This window comes from Procambarus clarkii, chromosome 68 (genome assembly GCF_040958095.1).
Source record: "Procambarus clarkii isolate CNS0578487 chromosome 68, FALCON_Pclarkii_2.0, whole genome shotgun sequence".
In the NCBI taxonomy this organism is placed as follows: domain Eukaryota; kingdom Metazoa; phylum Arthropoda; class Malacostraca; order Decapoda; family Cambaridae; genus Procambarus; species Procambarus clarkii.
The window spans coordinates 8,674,426-8,689,266 of NC_091217.1; positions in this window are offsets into that span (position 1 = coordinate 8,674,426).

Consider the following 14,841-nt stretch of genomic DNA (forward strand, 5'->3'; position numbering starts at 1 on the left):
ACTTTCGCTACTTTTTGCCCAAAATTGGGCTACTTTCGCTACTTTTTAGCCCAAAATTGTGCTACTTTCGCTACTTTTTGCCCAAAATTGGGCTACTTTCGCTACTTTTTAGCCCAAAATTTCGCTACTTTTTAGCCCAAAATTTCGCTACTTTCGCTACTTTTTAGCCCAAAATTTCGCTACTTTTAGCCCAAAATTTCGCTACTTTTTGCCCAAAATTGGGCTACTTTTTAGCCCAAAATTGTGCTACTTTCGCTACTTTTTAGCCTAAAATTTCGCTACTTTCGCTACTTTTTGGCCCAAAATTTTGCTACTTTTAGCCCAAAATTTCGCTACTTTTTAGCCCAAAATTTCGCTACTTTCGCTACTTTTTAGCCCAAAATTGGGCTACTTTCGCTACTTTTTAGCCCAAAATTGGGCTACTTTCGCTACTTTTTGCCCAAAATTTCGCTACTTTTGCTACTTTTTAGCCCAAAATTGGGCTACTTTTGCTACTTTTTAGCTCAAAATTGGGCTACTTTCGCTACTTTTTAGCCCAAAATTTCGCTACTTTTTAGCCCAAAATTTCGCTACTTTTAGCCCAAAATTTCGCTACTTTTTAGCCCAAAATTTCGATACTTTTTAGCCCAAAATTTGGCTACTTTCGCTACTTTTTTCCCAAAATTGGGATACTTTTGCTAATTTTTAGCCCAAAATTTCGCTTTTTTCACTACTTTTTAGCCCAAAATTGGGCTACTTTCGCTACTTTTTGGCCAAAATTTCGCTACTTTTGCTACTTTTTAGCCCAAAATTGGTCTACTTTCGCTACTTTTTACCCAAAATTGGGCTACTTTTGCTACTTTTTAGCCCAAAATTTTGCTTCTTTCGCTACTTTTTAGCCCAAAATTAGGCTACTTTTGCTACTTTTTTCCAAAAATTTCGCTACTTTCGCTACTTTTTAGCCCAAAATTGGGCTACTTTCGCTACTTTTAGCCCAAAATTTCGCTACTTTTTAGCCCAAAATTTCGCTACTTTTTAACCCAAAATTGGGCTACTTTCGCTACTTTTTAGCCCAAAATTTCGCTACTTTCGCTACTTTTAGCCCAAAATTTAGCTACTTTTTAGCCCAAAATTTCGCTACTTTTTAGCCCAAAATTTCGCTACTTTTAGCCAAAAATTTCGCTACTTTTTAGCCCAAAATTTCGCTACTTTCGCTACTTTTTAGCCCAAAATTGGGCTACTTTTTGCCCAAAATCTCGCTACTTTTGAGCCCCAAATTGGGCTACTTTCGCTACTTTTTAGCCCAAAATTGGGCTACTTTTTGCCCAAAATCTCGCTACTTTTGAGCCCCAAATTGGGCTACTTTCGCTACTTTTTAGCCCAAAATTTCAGCTACTTTTTAGCCCAAAATTTCGCTTTTAGCTCAAAATTTGGCTACTTTTAAGCCCAAAATTTCGCTACTTTCGCTACTATTTACCCAAAATTGGGCTACTTTCGCTACTTTTTGCCCAAAATTGGGCTACTTTCGCTACTTTTTGCCCAAAATTGGGTTACTTTCGCTACTTTGTAGCCCAAAATTGGGCTACTTTCGCTACTTTTTGCCCAAAGTTTCGCTACTTTTTAGCCTAAAATTGGGCTACTTTCGCTACTTTTTAGCCCAAAATTTCGCTACTTTTTAGCCCAAAATTGGGCTACTTTCGCTACTTTTTGCCCAAAATTTCGCTACTTTTTAGCCCAAAATTGTGCTACGTTTTGCCCAAAATTGGGCTACTTTCGCTACTTTTTAGACCAAAATTGTGCTACTTTCGCTACTTTTTAGCCCAAAATTTCGCTACTTTTTGGCCCCAAATTTCGCTACTTTTAGCAAAAAATTGGGCTACTTTCGCTACTTTTTAGCCCAAAATTGGGCTACTTTCGCTACTTTTTGCCCAAAATTGGGCTACTTTCACTACTTTTTAGCCCAAAATTGTGCTACTTTCGCTACTTTTTAGCCGAAAATTTCGCTACTTTTTAGCCCAAAATTTCGCTACTTTTAGCCCAAAATTTCGCTACTTTTTAGCCCAAAATTTCGCTACTTTTTAGCCCAAAATTGAGCTACTTTCGCTACTTTTTGCCTAAAATTGGGCTACTTTCGCTACTTTTTGCCCAAAATTGGGCTACTTTCGCTACTTTTTAGCCCAAAAACGGGCTACTTTCGCTACTTTTTAGCCCAAAATTTCGCTACTTTTTAGCCCAAAATTGGGCTACTTTTGCTACTTTTTAGCCCAAAATTGGGCTACTTTCGCTACTTTTTAGCCCAAAATTTCGCTACTTTTTAGCCCAAAATTTGGCTACTTTCGCTACTTTTTGCCCAAAATTGGGATACTTTCGCTAATTTTTAGCCCAAAATTTCGCTACTTTCACTACTTTTTAGCCCAAAATTGGGCTACTTTCGCTACTTTTTGGCCAAAATTTCGCTACTTTTGCTACTTTTTAGCCCAAAATTGGTCTACTCTCGCTACTTTTTACCCAAAATTGGGCTACTTTCGCTACTTTTTAGCCCAAAATATTGCTTCTTTCGCTACTTTTTAGCCCAAAATTAGGCTACTTTTGCTACTTTTTTCCAAAAATTTCGCTACTTTCGCTACTTTTTAGCCCAAAATTGGGCTACTTTCGCTAATTTTAGCCCAAAATTTCGCTATTTTCGCTACTTTTTAGCCAAAAATTTCGCTACTTTCGTTACTTTTAGCCCAAAATTTCGCTACTTTTAGCCCAAAATTTCGCTACTTTGTAGCCCAAAATTGGGCTACTTTCGCTACTTTTTAGCCCAAAATTTCGCTACTTTTTAGCCCAAAATTGGGCTACTTTCGCTACTTTTTGCCCAAAATTTCGCTACTTTTTAGCCCAAAATTGGGCTACTTTCGCTACTTTTTGGGCCAAAATTGGGCTACTTTCGCTACTTTTTGGGCCAAAATTGGGCTACTTTTGCTACTTTATGGGCCAAAATTGGGCTACTATCGTTACTTTTTGGGCCAAAATTGGGCTACTATCGCTACTTTTTCGGGCAAAATTGGGCTACTTTCGCTACTTTTTAGGCCAAAAATGGCCTACTTTCGCAACTTTTTAGGGAAAAATTGGGCTACTTTCGCTATTTAAAAACCCAAAATTGGGCTACTTTCGCTACTTAAAAACTCAAAATTGGGCTACTTTCGCTACTTAAAAACCTAAAATTGGGCTACTTTTGCTACTTTGTAGCCCAAAATTGGGCTACTTTCGCTACTTTGTAGCCCAAAATTGGGGTACATTCGCTACTTTGTAGCCCAAAATTGGACTACAAATTGGGCAGATTAGTTTGCCGCTAGCGGCCAAAAACCGGGCGATTTTTGGCTGCTAGCGGCGAAAATCGTCCGACTTTTGGCCGCTAGCGGCGAAAATCGCGCTATTTTTGGCCGCTAGCGGCGAAAATCGCGCTATTTTTGGCCGGTAGCGGCGAAAATCGCGATTTTTGCCCGCCAGCTGCGGAAATCGCATGGTTTTTGGCCGCTAGCGGGGAAAATAGCGCGATTTTTGGCCGCTAGCGGCGAAATTTGCACGATTTTTGGCCGCTAGCGGCGAAAATCGCATGGTTTTTGGCCGCTAGCGGCGAAAATCGCGCAGTTTTTGGCCGGTAGCGGCGAAATTCGCACGGTTTTTGGCCGCCAGCTGCAAAAATCTCATGGTTTCTGGCCGCTAGCGTCGAAAATAGCGCGGTTTTCGGCCGTTAGCGGCAAAAATCGCCCGATTTTTGGCCGCTAGCGGCCAAAATCGCACGGTTTTTTGGCCGCTAGCGGCGAAAATCGTGCTATTTTTGGCCGGTAGCGGCGAAAATCGCGATTTTTGCCCGCCAGCGCCGAAAATCGCATGATTTTTGGCCGCTATCGGCGAAAATCGCGCGGTTTTTGGCCGGTAGCGGCGAAAATCACGCTATTTTTGCCCGCCAGCTGCCAAAATCGCATAGTTTCTGGCCGCTAGTGGCGAAATTCGCACGATTTTTGACCGCTAGCGGCGAAATTTGCACGATTTTTGGCCGCTAGCGGCGAAAATCGCGCTATTTTTGGCCGGTAGCGGCGAAAATCGCGATTTTTGCCCGCCAGCTGCGAAAATCGCATGGTTTTTGGCCACTAGCGGCGAAAATCGCGCGGTTTTTGGCCGGTAGCGGCGAAAATCGCGCTATTTTTTCCCGCAAGCTGCAAAAATCGCATAGTTTCTGGCCGCTAGAGGCGAAAATAGCGCGGTTATCGGCCGTTAGCGGCAAAAATCGCCCGATTTTTGGCCGCTAGCGGCGAAAATCTCACGGTTTTTGGCCGCTAGCGGCGAAAATCTCACGGTTTTTGGCCGCTAGCGGCGAAAATCGCGCTTTTTTGGCCGGTAGCGGCGAATACGCGAGTTTTGCTCGCTAGCTGCGAAAATCGCATGGTTTTTGGCCGCTAGCGGCGAAAAACGCGTGGTTTTTGGCCAGTAGCGGCGAAAATCACGCTATTTTTGCCCGCCAGCTGCAAAAATCGCATAGATTCTGGCCGCTAGCGGCGAAAATCGCGCGATTTTTGGCCGCTAGCGGCGAAATTCGCACGGTTTTTGGCCGCTAGCGGCGAAAATCGCGCTATTTTTGGCCGGTAGCGGCGAAAATCGCGATTTTTGCCCGCAGCTGCGAAAATCGCATGGTTTTTGGCCACTAGCGGCGAAAATCGCGCGGTTTTTGGCCGGTAGCGGCGAAAATCGCGCTATTTTTTCCCGCAAGCTGCAAAAATCGCATAGTTTCTGGCCGCTAGAGGCGAAAATAGCGCGGTTATCGGCCGTTAGCGGCAAAAATCGCCCGATTTTTGGCCGCTAGCGGCGAAAATCTCACGGTTTTTGGCCGCTAGCGGCGAAAATCGCGCTATTTTTGGCCGGTAGCGGCGAAATCGCGATTTTTGCTCGCTAGCTGCGAAAATCGCATGGTTTTTGGCCGCTAGCGGCGAAAAACGCGCGGTTTTTGGCCAGTAGTGGCGAAAATCGCGCTATTTTTGCCCCTCCAGCTGCAAAAATCGCATAGTTTCTGGCCGCTAACGGCGAAAATAGCGCGATTTTTGGCCGCTAGCGGCGAAATTCGCACGATTTTTGGCCGCTAGCGGCGAAATTTGCACGATTTTTGGCCGCTAGCGGCTTAAATCGCGCGATTTTTGCCGGCCAGCTTTGAAAATCGCACGGTTTTTGGCCGCTAGCGGCGACAATCACGCGGTTTCTGGCCGGTAGCGGCGAAAATCATGCGATTTTTGCCCGCCAGCTGCGAAAATCGCAAGATTTTTGGCCGCTAGCAGCGAAAATTGCGCGGTTTTTGGCCGGTAGCGGCGAAAAACGCGCTTTTTTTGCCCGCCAGCTGCCAAAATCGCATAGTTTCTGGCCGCTAGCGGGGAAAATCGCGCGATTTTTGGCCGCTAGCGAAGAAATTCGTACGATTTTTGGCCGCTAGCGGCGAAATTTGCACGATTTTTGGCCGCTAGCGGCTTAAATCGCGCGATTTTTGGCCGGTAGCGGCTTAAATCGCGCGATTTTTGCCGGCCAGCTGTGAAAATCGCACGGTTTTTGGCCGCTAGCGGCAACAATCACGCGGTTTCTGCCGGTAGCGGCGAAAATCACGCGATTTTTGCCCGCCAGCTGCGAAAATCGCATGGTTTTTGGCCGGTAGCGGCGAAAATCGCGCAGTTTTTGGCCGGTAGCGGCGAAATTCGCGCGATTTTTGGCCGCTAGCGGCGAAATTAGCACTGTTTTTTGCCGGTAGCGGCGAAAATCGCGCTATTTTTTCCCGCAAGCTGCAAAAATCGCATAGTTTCTGGCCGCTAGAGGCGAAAATAGCGCGGTTATCGGCCGTTAGCGGCAAAAATCGCCCGATTTTTGGCCGCTAGCGGCGAAAATCTCACGGTTTTTGGCCGCTAGCGGCGAAAATCGCGCTTTTTTGGCCGGTAGCGGCGAATACGCGAGTTTTGCTCGCTAGCTGCGAAAATCGCATGGTTTTTGGCCGCTAGCGGCGAAAAACGCGCGGTTTTTGGCCAGTAGCGGCGAAAATCACGCTATTTTTGCCCGCCAGCTGCAAAAATCGCATAGATTCTGGCCGCTAGCGGCGAAAATCGCGCGATTTTTGGCCGCTAGCGGCGAAATTCGCACGGTTTTTGGCCGCTAGCGGCGAAAATCGCGCTATTTTTGGCCGGTAGCGGCGAAAATCGCGATTTTTGCCCGCCAGCTGCGAAAATCGCATGGTTTTTGGCCACTAGCGGCGAAAATTGCGCGGTTTTTGGCCGGTAGCGGCGAAAATCGCGCTATTTTTTCCCGCAAGCTGCAAAAATCGCATAGTTTCTGGCCGCTAGAGGCGAAAATAGCGCGGTTATCGGCCGTTAGCGGCAAAAATCGCCCGATTTTTGGCCGCTAGCGGCGAAAATCTCACGGTTTTTGGCCGCTAGCGGCGAAAATCGCGCTATTTTTGGCCGGTAGCGGCGAAATCGCGATTTTTGCTCGCTAGCTGCGAAAATCGCATGGTTTTTGGCCGCTAGCGGCGAAAAACGCGCGGTTTTTGGCCAGTAGCGGCGAAAATCGCACGATTTTTGGCCGCTAGCGGCGAAATTTGCACGATTTTTGGCCGCTAGCGGCTTAAATCGCGCGATTTTTGCCGGCCAGCTTTGAAAATCGCACGGTTTTTGGCCGCTAGCGGCGACAATCACGCGGTTTCTGGCCGGTAGCGGCGAAAATCATGCGATTTTTGCCCGCCAGCTGCGAAAATCGCAAGATTTTTGGCCGCTAGCGGCGAAAATTGCGCGGTTTTTGGCCGGTAGCGGCGAAAAACGCGCTTTTTTTTGCCCGCCAGCTGCCAAAATCGCATAGTTTCTGGCCGCTAGCGGGGAAAATCGCGCGATTTTTGGCCGCTAGCGAAGAAATTCGTACGATTTTTGGCCACTAGCGGCGAAATTTGCACGATTTTTGGCCGCTAGCGGCTTAAATCGCGCGATTTTTGGCTGGTAGCGGCTTAAATCGCGCGATTTTTGCCGGCCAGCTGTGAAAATCGCACGGTTTTTGGCCGCTAGCGGCAACAATCACGCGGTTTCTGCCGGTAGCGGCGAAAATCACGCGATTTTTGCCCGCCAGCTGCGAAAATCGCATGGTTTTTGGCCGGTAGCGGCGAAAATCGCGCAGTTTTTGGCCGGTAGCGGCGAAATTCGCGCGATTTTTGGCCGCTAGCGGCGAAATTAGCACTGTTTTTTGCCGCTAGCGGCGAAAATCGCGCTCTTTTTGGCCGGTAGCGGCGAAAATCGCGATTTTTGCCCGCCAGCTGCGAAAATCGCATGATTTTTGGCCGCTAACGGCGAAAATCGCGCGGTTTTTGGCCGGTAGCGGCGAAAATCGCGCTATTTTTGCCCGCCAGCTGCAAAAATCGCACAGTTTCTGGCCGCTAGCGGGGAAAATCGCGCGATTTTTGGCCGCTAGCGAAGAAATTCGTACGATTTTTGGCCGCTAGCGGCGAAATTTGCACGATTTTTGGCCGCTAGTGGCAAAAATCGCCCCATTTTTGGCCGCTAGCGGCGAAAATAGCCCCTTTTTTGGCCGCTAGCGGCGAAAATTGGTCGATTTTTGGCAGGTACCGGCGAAATTAGCGCGATTTTTGCCCGCCAGCTGCAAAAATCGCATGGTTTCTGGCCGCTAGCGTCGAAAATAGCGCGGTTTTCGGCCGTTAGCGGCAAAAATCGCCCGATTTTTGGCCGCTAGCGGCGAAAATCGCACGGTTTTTTGGCCGCTAGCGGCGAAAATCGTGCTATTTTTGGCCGGTAGCGGCGAAAATCGCGATTTTTGCCCGCCAGCGGCGAAAATCGCATGGTTTTTGGCCGCTATCGGCGAAAATCGCGCGGTTTTTGGCCGGTAGCGGCGAAAACCACGCTATTTTTGCCCGCCAGCTGCAAAAATCGAATAGTTTCTGGCCGCTAGCGGCGAAATTCGCACGATTTTTGGCCGCTAGCGGCGAAATTTGCACGATTTTTGGCCGCTAGCAGCTTAATTCGCGCAATTTTTGGCCGGTAGCGGCTTAAACTGCGCGATTTTTGCCCGCCAGCTGCAAAAATCGCACAGTTTCTGGCCGCTAGCGGGGAAAATCGCGCGATTTTTGGCCGCTAGCGAAGAAATTCGTACGATTTTTGGCCGCTAGCGGCGAAATTTGCACGATTTTTGGCCGCTAGTGGCAAAAATCGCCCCATTTTTGGCCGCTAGCGGCGAAAATAGCCCCTTTTTTGGCCGCTAGCGGCGAAAATTGGTCGATTTTTGGCAGGTACCGGCGAAATTAGCGCGATTTTTGCCCGCCAGCTGCAAAAATCGCATGGTTTCTGGCCGCTAGCGTCGAAAATAGCGCGGTTTTCGGCCGTTAGCGGCAAAAATCGCCCGATTTTTGGCCGCTAGCGGCGAAAATCGCACGGTTTTTTGGCCGCTAGCGGCGAAAATCGTGCTATTTTTGGCCGGTAGCGGCGAAAATCGCGATTTTTGCCCGCCAGCGGCGAAAATCGCATGGTTTTTGGCCGCTATCGGCGAAAATCGCGCGGTTTTTGGCCGGTAGCGGCGAAAACCACGCTATTTTTGCCCGCCAGCTGCAAAAATCGAATAGTTTCTGGCCGCTAGCGGCGAAATTCGCACGATTTTTGGCCGCTAGCGGCGAAATTTGCACGATTTTTGGCCGCTAGCAGCTTAATTCGCGCAATTTTTGGCCGGTAGCGGCTTAAATTGCGCGATTTTTGCCGGCCAGCTGTGAAAATCGCACGGTTTTTGGCCGCTAGCGGCGACAATCACGCGGTTTCTTTCCGGTAGCGGCGAAAATCACGCGATTTTTGCCCGCCAGCTGCGAAAATCGCATGGTTTTTGGCCGCTAGCGGCGAAAATCGCGCAGTTTTTGGCCGGTAGCGGCGAAATTCGCGCGATTTTTGCCCGCCAGCTGCAAAAATCGCATAGATTCTGGCCGCTAGCGGCGAAAATCGCGCGATTTTTGGCCGCTAGCGGCGAAATTCGCACGGTTTTTGGCCGCTAGCGGCGAAAATCGCGCAGTTTTTGGCCGGTAGCAGCGAAATTCGCGCTATTTTTGCCCGCAAGCTGCAAAAATCGCATAGTTTCTGGCCGCTAGAGGCGAAAATAGCGCGGTTATCGGCCGTTAGCGGCAAAAATCGCCCGATTTTTGGCCGCTAGCAGCGAAAATCGCACGGTTTTTGGCCGCTAGCGGCGAAAATCGCGCTATTTTTGGCCGGTAGCGGCGAAATCGCGATTTTTGCTCGCTAGCTGCGAAAATCGCATGGTTTTTGGCCGCTAGCAGCGAAAATCGCGCGGTTTTTGGCCGGTAGCGGCGAAAATCGCGCTATTTTTGCCCCGCCAGCTGCAAAAATCGCATAGTTTCTGGCCGCTAGCGGCGAAAATCGCGCGATTTTTGGCCGCTAGCGGCGAAATTCGCACGATTTTTGGCCGCTAGCGGCGACAATCACGCGGTTTCTGGCCGGTAGCGGCGAAAATCATGCGATTTTTGCCCGCCAGCTGCGAAAATCGCAAGATTTATGGCCGCCAGCGGCGAAAATCGCAAGATTTATGGCCGCTAGCGGCGAAAATCGCGCGATTTTTGCCGGCCAGCTGTGAAAATCGCACGGTTTTTGGCCGCTAGCGGCAACAATCACGCGGTTTCTGCCGGTAGCGGCGAAAATCACGCGATTTTTGCCCGCCAGCTGCGAAAATCGCATGGTTTTTGGCCGGTAGCGGCGAAAATCGCGCAGTTTTTGGCCGGTAGCGGCGAAATTCGCGCGATTTTTGGCCGCTAGCGGCGAAATTCGCACTGTTTTTTGCCGCTAGCAGCGAAAATCGCGCTATTTTTGGCCGGTAGCGGCGAAAATCGCGATTTTTGCCTGCCAGCTGCGAAAATCGCATGATTTTTGGCCGCTAGCGGCGAAAATCGCGCGGATTTTGGCCAGTAGCGGCGAAAATCGCGCTATTTTTGCCCGCCAGCTGCAAAAATCGCATAGTTTCTGGCCGCTAGCGGGGAAAATTGCGCGATTTTTGGCCGCTAGCGAAGAAATTTTCACGATTTTTGGCCGCTAGCGGCGAAATTTGCACGATTTTTGGCCGCTAGTGGCGAAAATCGCCCCATTTTTGGCCGCTAGCGGCGAAAATAGCCCCTTTTTTGGCCGCTAGCGGCGAAAATTGGTCAATTTTTGGCAGGTAGCGGCGAAATTCGCGCGATTTTTGCCCGCCAGCTGCAAAAATCGCATGGTTTCTGGCCGCTAGCGTCGAAAATAGCGCGGTTTTCGGCCGTTAGCGGCAAAAATCGCCCGATTTTTGGCCGCTAGCGGCGAAAATCGCACGGTTTTTTGGCCGCTAGCGGCGAAAATCGTGCTATTTTTGGCCGGTAGCAGCGAAAATCGCGATTTTTGCCCGCCAGCGGCGAAAATCGCATGGTTTTTGGCCGCTATCGGCGAAATTCGCGCGATTTTTGCCCGCCAGCTGCAAAAATCGCATGGTTTCTGGTCGCTAGCGTCGAAAATAGCGCGGTTTTCGGCCGTAAACGGCAAAAATCGGCCTTATTTTGGCCGCTAGCGGCGAAAATCGTGCTATTTTTGGCCGGTAGCGGCGAAAATCGTGCTATTTTTGGCCGGTAGCGGCGAAAATCGCGATTTTAGCCCGCCAGCGGCGAAAATCGCATGGTTTTTGGCCGCTATCGGCGAAAATCGCGCGATTTTTGGCCGCTAGCGGCAAAATTCGCACGATTTTTGGCCGCTAGCGGCTTAAATCGCGCGATTTTTCGCCGGTAGCGGCTTATATCGCGCGATTTTTGCCCGCCAGCTGCGAAAATCGCACGGTTTTTGGCCGCTAGCGGCGACAATCACGCGGTTTCTGGCCGGTAGCGGCGAAAATCACGCAATTTTTGCCCGCCAGCTGCGAAAATCATATGGTTTATGGCCGTTAGCGGCGAAAATCGCGCTGTTTTTGGCCGGTAGCGGCGAAATTCGCGCGATTTTTGGCCGCTAGCGGCGAAATTCGCACGATTTTTGGCCGGTAGCGGCGAAAATCGCGCTATTTTTGCTCGCCAGCTGCAAAAATCGCATGGTTTCTGGCCGCTAGCAGGTCTGGTGCGTCCTTGGGGCTCAAGTCCGGGTGTCTGGCAGACAGGTTCCTCCAGGCACCAGACGCACCCACGTACGATACTGTAGTGGTTCCTCGGCTGCTGTATTTATCCACTTTAATGAGAAGGACCTCAAATCCTCAAGTCTTCAGCTACTCTGCTGTTTGCTACTTATACCCCCACGTAACACACAGTTACAGGGCAAATTGTATATGGGGGGAGAAGTGTTATATTAAGGCAGATTTCTGACAACTGTCGATCAGGTCACAGCCTGACAGTTGCAGATCAATTGCAGATCAGAGCTCGTCAATTACAGACACTCGACACTCGTCACACACACAAAAATACGAGATAAAATTTCCACAATCTAATAGTTTAGATTCGCTTCAACAAGTGTTACTAAAATGCAACAAAAATGCTTATAATGCAAGCTTGCATTATAAGCCGTCACATAACCCCACAGATGACATCAGTTAGACAACAATCGATAAATAATCTCAAGTGAGAGTAAGAGTTCTGAACTATGGAGCAACACTTGCCAGTCCTTATCACTAGTGGAATGTGACATTGACATTGACCCTCGACAGTTATTGTTATTATTATTGCCTCCCTATAACAGTGGGCGGCAGACAGACAGACACAGATAGGTGGAAAGACAAACTTTGAACAGTAGTATCCATCAGTCTCAGGAGACTATGGAGTTGCGCTCTAGTTGTCGGTCTGGAGTGGCCTCTTCAGGGCGCAAAGCCAGGGTAGGTTGATACGGGGAGAGAAGCTGTTAACCATGCAGCAAGTACCTCCCCCCCTCTCCACGGCGCCGAAAGTCTCCAATGGAAAGGCAAATTGGTTCCAGCGCCGCTGCAGGAACTGTGAGCTCCGGAGATGACCCAAAGTTGTTGACAAAAGGCACAGGGACTCCAAGCCCGGAGACCGCCGTGGTCGAGGCCGAAGAAGAACCATCCCATCAAGGGTATAATTTATATTATATATATATATTATATATAATTTAAAAAGGATCTTTTTGATACTGTTCAACTTCCGGAGTAACTTTGAGCTTTGCGGCATTAATGTGTGTGTGTGTGTGTGTGTGTGTGTGTGTGTGTGTGTGTGTGTGTGTGTGTGTGTGTGTGTGTGTGTGTGTGTGTGTGTGTGTGTGTACTCACCTATATACTCACCTATATGTGCTTGCAGGATCGAGCATTGACTCTTGGATCCCGCCTTTCTAGCTATCGGTTGTTTACAGCAATGACTCCTGCTGTCGTTAGCAGGAGTTAGCACACACACACACACCAATGTGTGTGTGTGTGTGTGTGTGTGTGTGTGTGTGTGTGTGTGTGTGTGTGTGTGTGTGTGTGTGTGTGTGTGTGTGTGTGTGTGTGTGTACTCACCTATATACTCACCTATATGTGCTTGCAGGATCGAGCATTGACTCTTGGATCCCGCCTTTCTAGCTATCGGTTGTTTACAGCAATGACTCCTGCTGTCGTTAGCAGGAGTTAGCACACACACACACACCAATGTGTGTGTGTGTGTGTGTGTGTGTGTGTGTGTGTGTGTGTGTGTGTGTGTGTGTGTGTGTGTGTGTGTGTGTGTGTGTGTGTGAGAGTGAGAGATCCATTCCCTGTGGCGCAGTTTCAGTTTTAACCCGGCACTTCGCTAGCGGTTTGGCTTGGGTTCGCATCCTGGCCGGAGGAGGATTAACTGGGCGCCAATCCTAAACTGTAGCCTCTATTCACCCACCAGTGAATGGGGTACCTGGTTGTTAAACAATTTGGCGGGTCGTATTCCTAGGAAAAATTAGCATTAAGGACCTGCCCGGAACACTATGCGTGCTAGTGGCTGTACAAGAATGTAAGAACTATTGTGTATATGTATAATAAATATATATATATATATATATATATATATATATATATATATATATATATATATATATATATATATATATATATATACTACTCCTTGCCCCCCCCCACACACACACAGCTGGCGGGGATCATCAGGACAAGTGCACTCAATCGTACCCTGCAAGACGACCTTGAGTCCGTCTGCTTGAGTATCAACAAACACTAGTCACTGTTACAAACACTAGTCACTGTTACAAGCACTAGTCACTGTTACACTAACACATTCCACTCGTCTTCACTTCTTTAATTAATCCGCCTCCAGCGTTACACCATCCAGTGTCTTTCAACCACTGCGGCACAATCTAATATCATTAGATTACATACATCTAACTCTACAATCACATTGGACACAATCTAATGTCACAATCTTCGGCACCGTCTCAATGTTAACTAATCATTCGGTAAGTCTAGAGGCACTTCTCTACAAAACTAACCTATCCCAAAGGCAAGATTCAGTTTGTTAAGATGTGAGCCATTGAGTATATCTGACACCGTCATCTTTCGTACGCAGCGAATGAGTTTAGATGATCCAATATGTTGTCCATGGAATTTGAAGTCTGTTTATCTTTTCAGTAACGGCGAAACCACATGCCCCGATACACTTTTAATTTTATTGCCTACGATACACTTAGAATTTCCTCTGGCACCAGAAAACTCTTCTGGAACTGCATTAGATGAGCTGCGGTCCCAATCTTCACTTTGTCCTGACCACATTCTGCTTACAATGTTGCAATAAGGCCACAGAGGTCATGCAAGGAGAAAAGCGTTTCTAGCAATAATGCGTATCGAGCAACTCAAGCGTATCACCACTCCTTTGGGAGGCGTCTGTTCCAATTGAACTGTGTCCAATTGGACTGTGCCAGATATTGATCTCGTCTGCTTGACCTGGTTTTAGGCCGGGAGGGAGGGAGGGGAAGCGAGCGTCTCTGTTCACATCAACATTTATAGATGTAATGCCAGCATTAATGTTTTCTAGATGTGGGGACGATGGACGCGAGCCCGTAGTGGTCTTACCTGGCACAGGAGCGGTGCTGTGCTGTTATGATTGATGAAGATTAAGCCACCCAAAAGGTGGCACGGGCATGAATAGCCCGTAAGTGGTGGCCCTTTGCAGCCATTACCAGTATCAAGAGCTGATACTGGAGATCTGTGGAGGTGCGACTGCACCCTGCGTGACGGGAGATGTCTCCCGTCGGTGCTGTTATGGTTGGCCCGCGTTCTTGTTCTCTGTACACAGGTCAGGTCTGGTGCTGACCTTTTCCCTGTATCCACCCCCATTTGGAGTAACAATCCGTGCCATCCTCCAGCTCGAGCCGTGAGCTCTGTACCAGCTCAACAAGGCTTCCTCCCTGACATTTGTTGTATAACCCGATACCGTACAATGACCATTGTACAATAATCAGACTCCAAATGAAAACAGTTCTTTAGGGACACCCAACTTGAATTAATGATATCCAAGCCCGGAGATCACCGTGGTCGCGGCCGTAGAAGACCTCGTGCACTTTGTCAAGGGATCTGACAGCTGAGTGGACACCGCTTCGGATTCGTAGTCCTGAGGTTCCGGATTAGATTCCCGGTGGAGGCGGAAACAAATGGGCAGAGTTTCTTTCACCCTGATGCGTCTGTTCACATTGCAGTAAATAGGTACCTGGGAGTTAGACAGCTGCTACGGGCTGCTTCCTGGGGGTGTGTGTAACAAAAAGCAGGACTGGTCGAGGACCGGGCCGCGGGGACGCTAAGCCCCGAAATCATCTCAAGATAACCCTAAGTGCACAAGACACCTTGAATCTTGGCTGTGCACTTTAGCTGAGAAATTCCCATATTCTCACACTACGT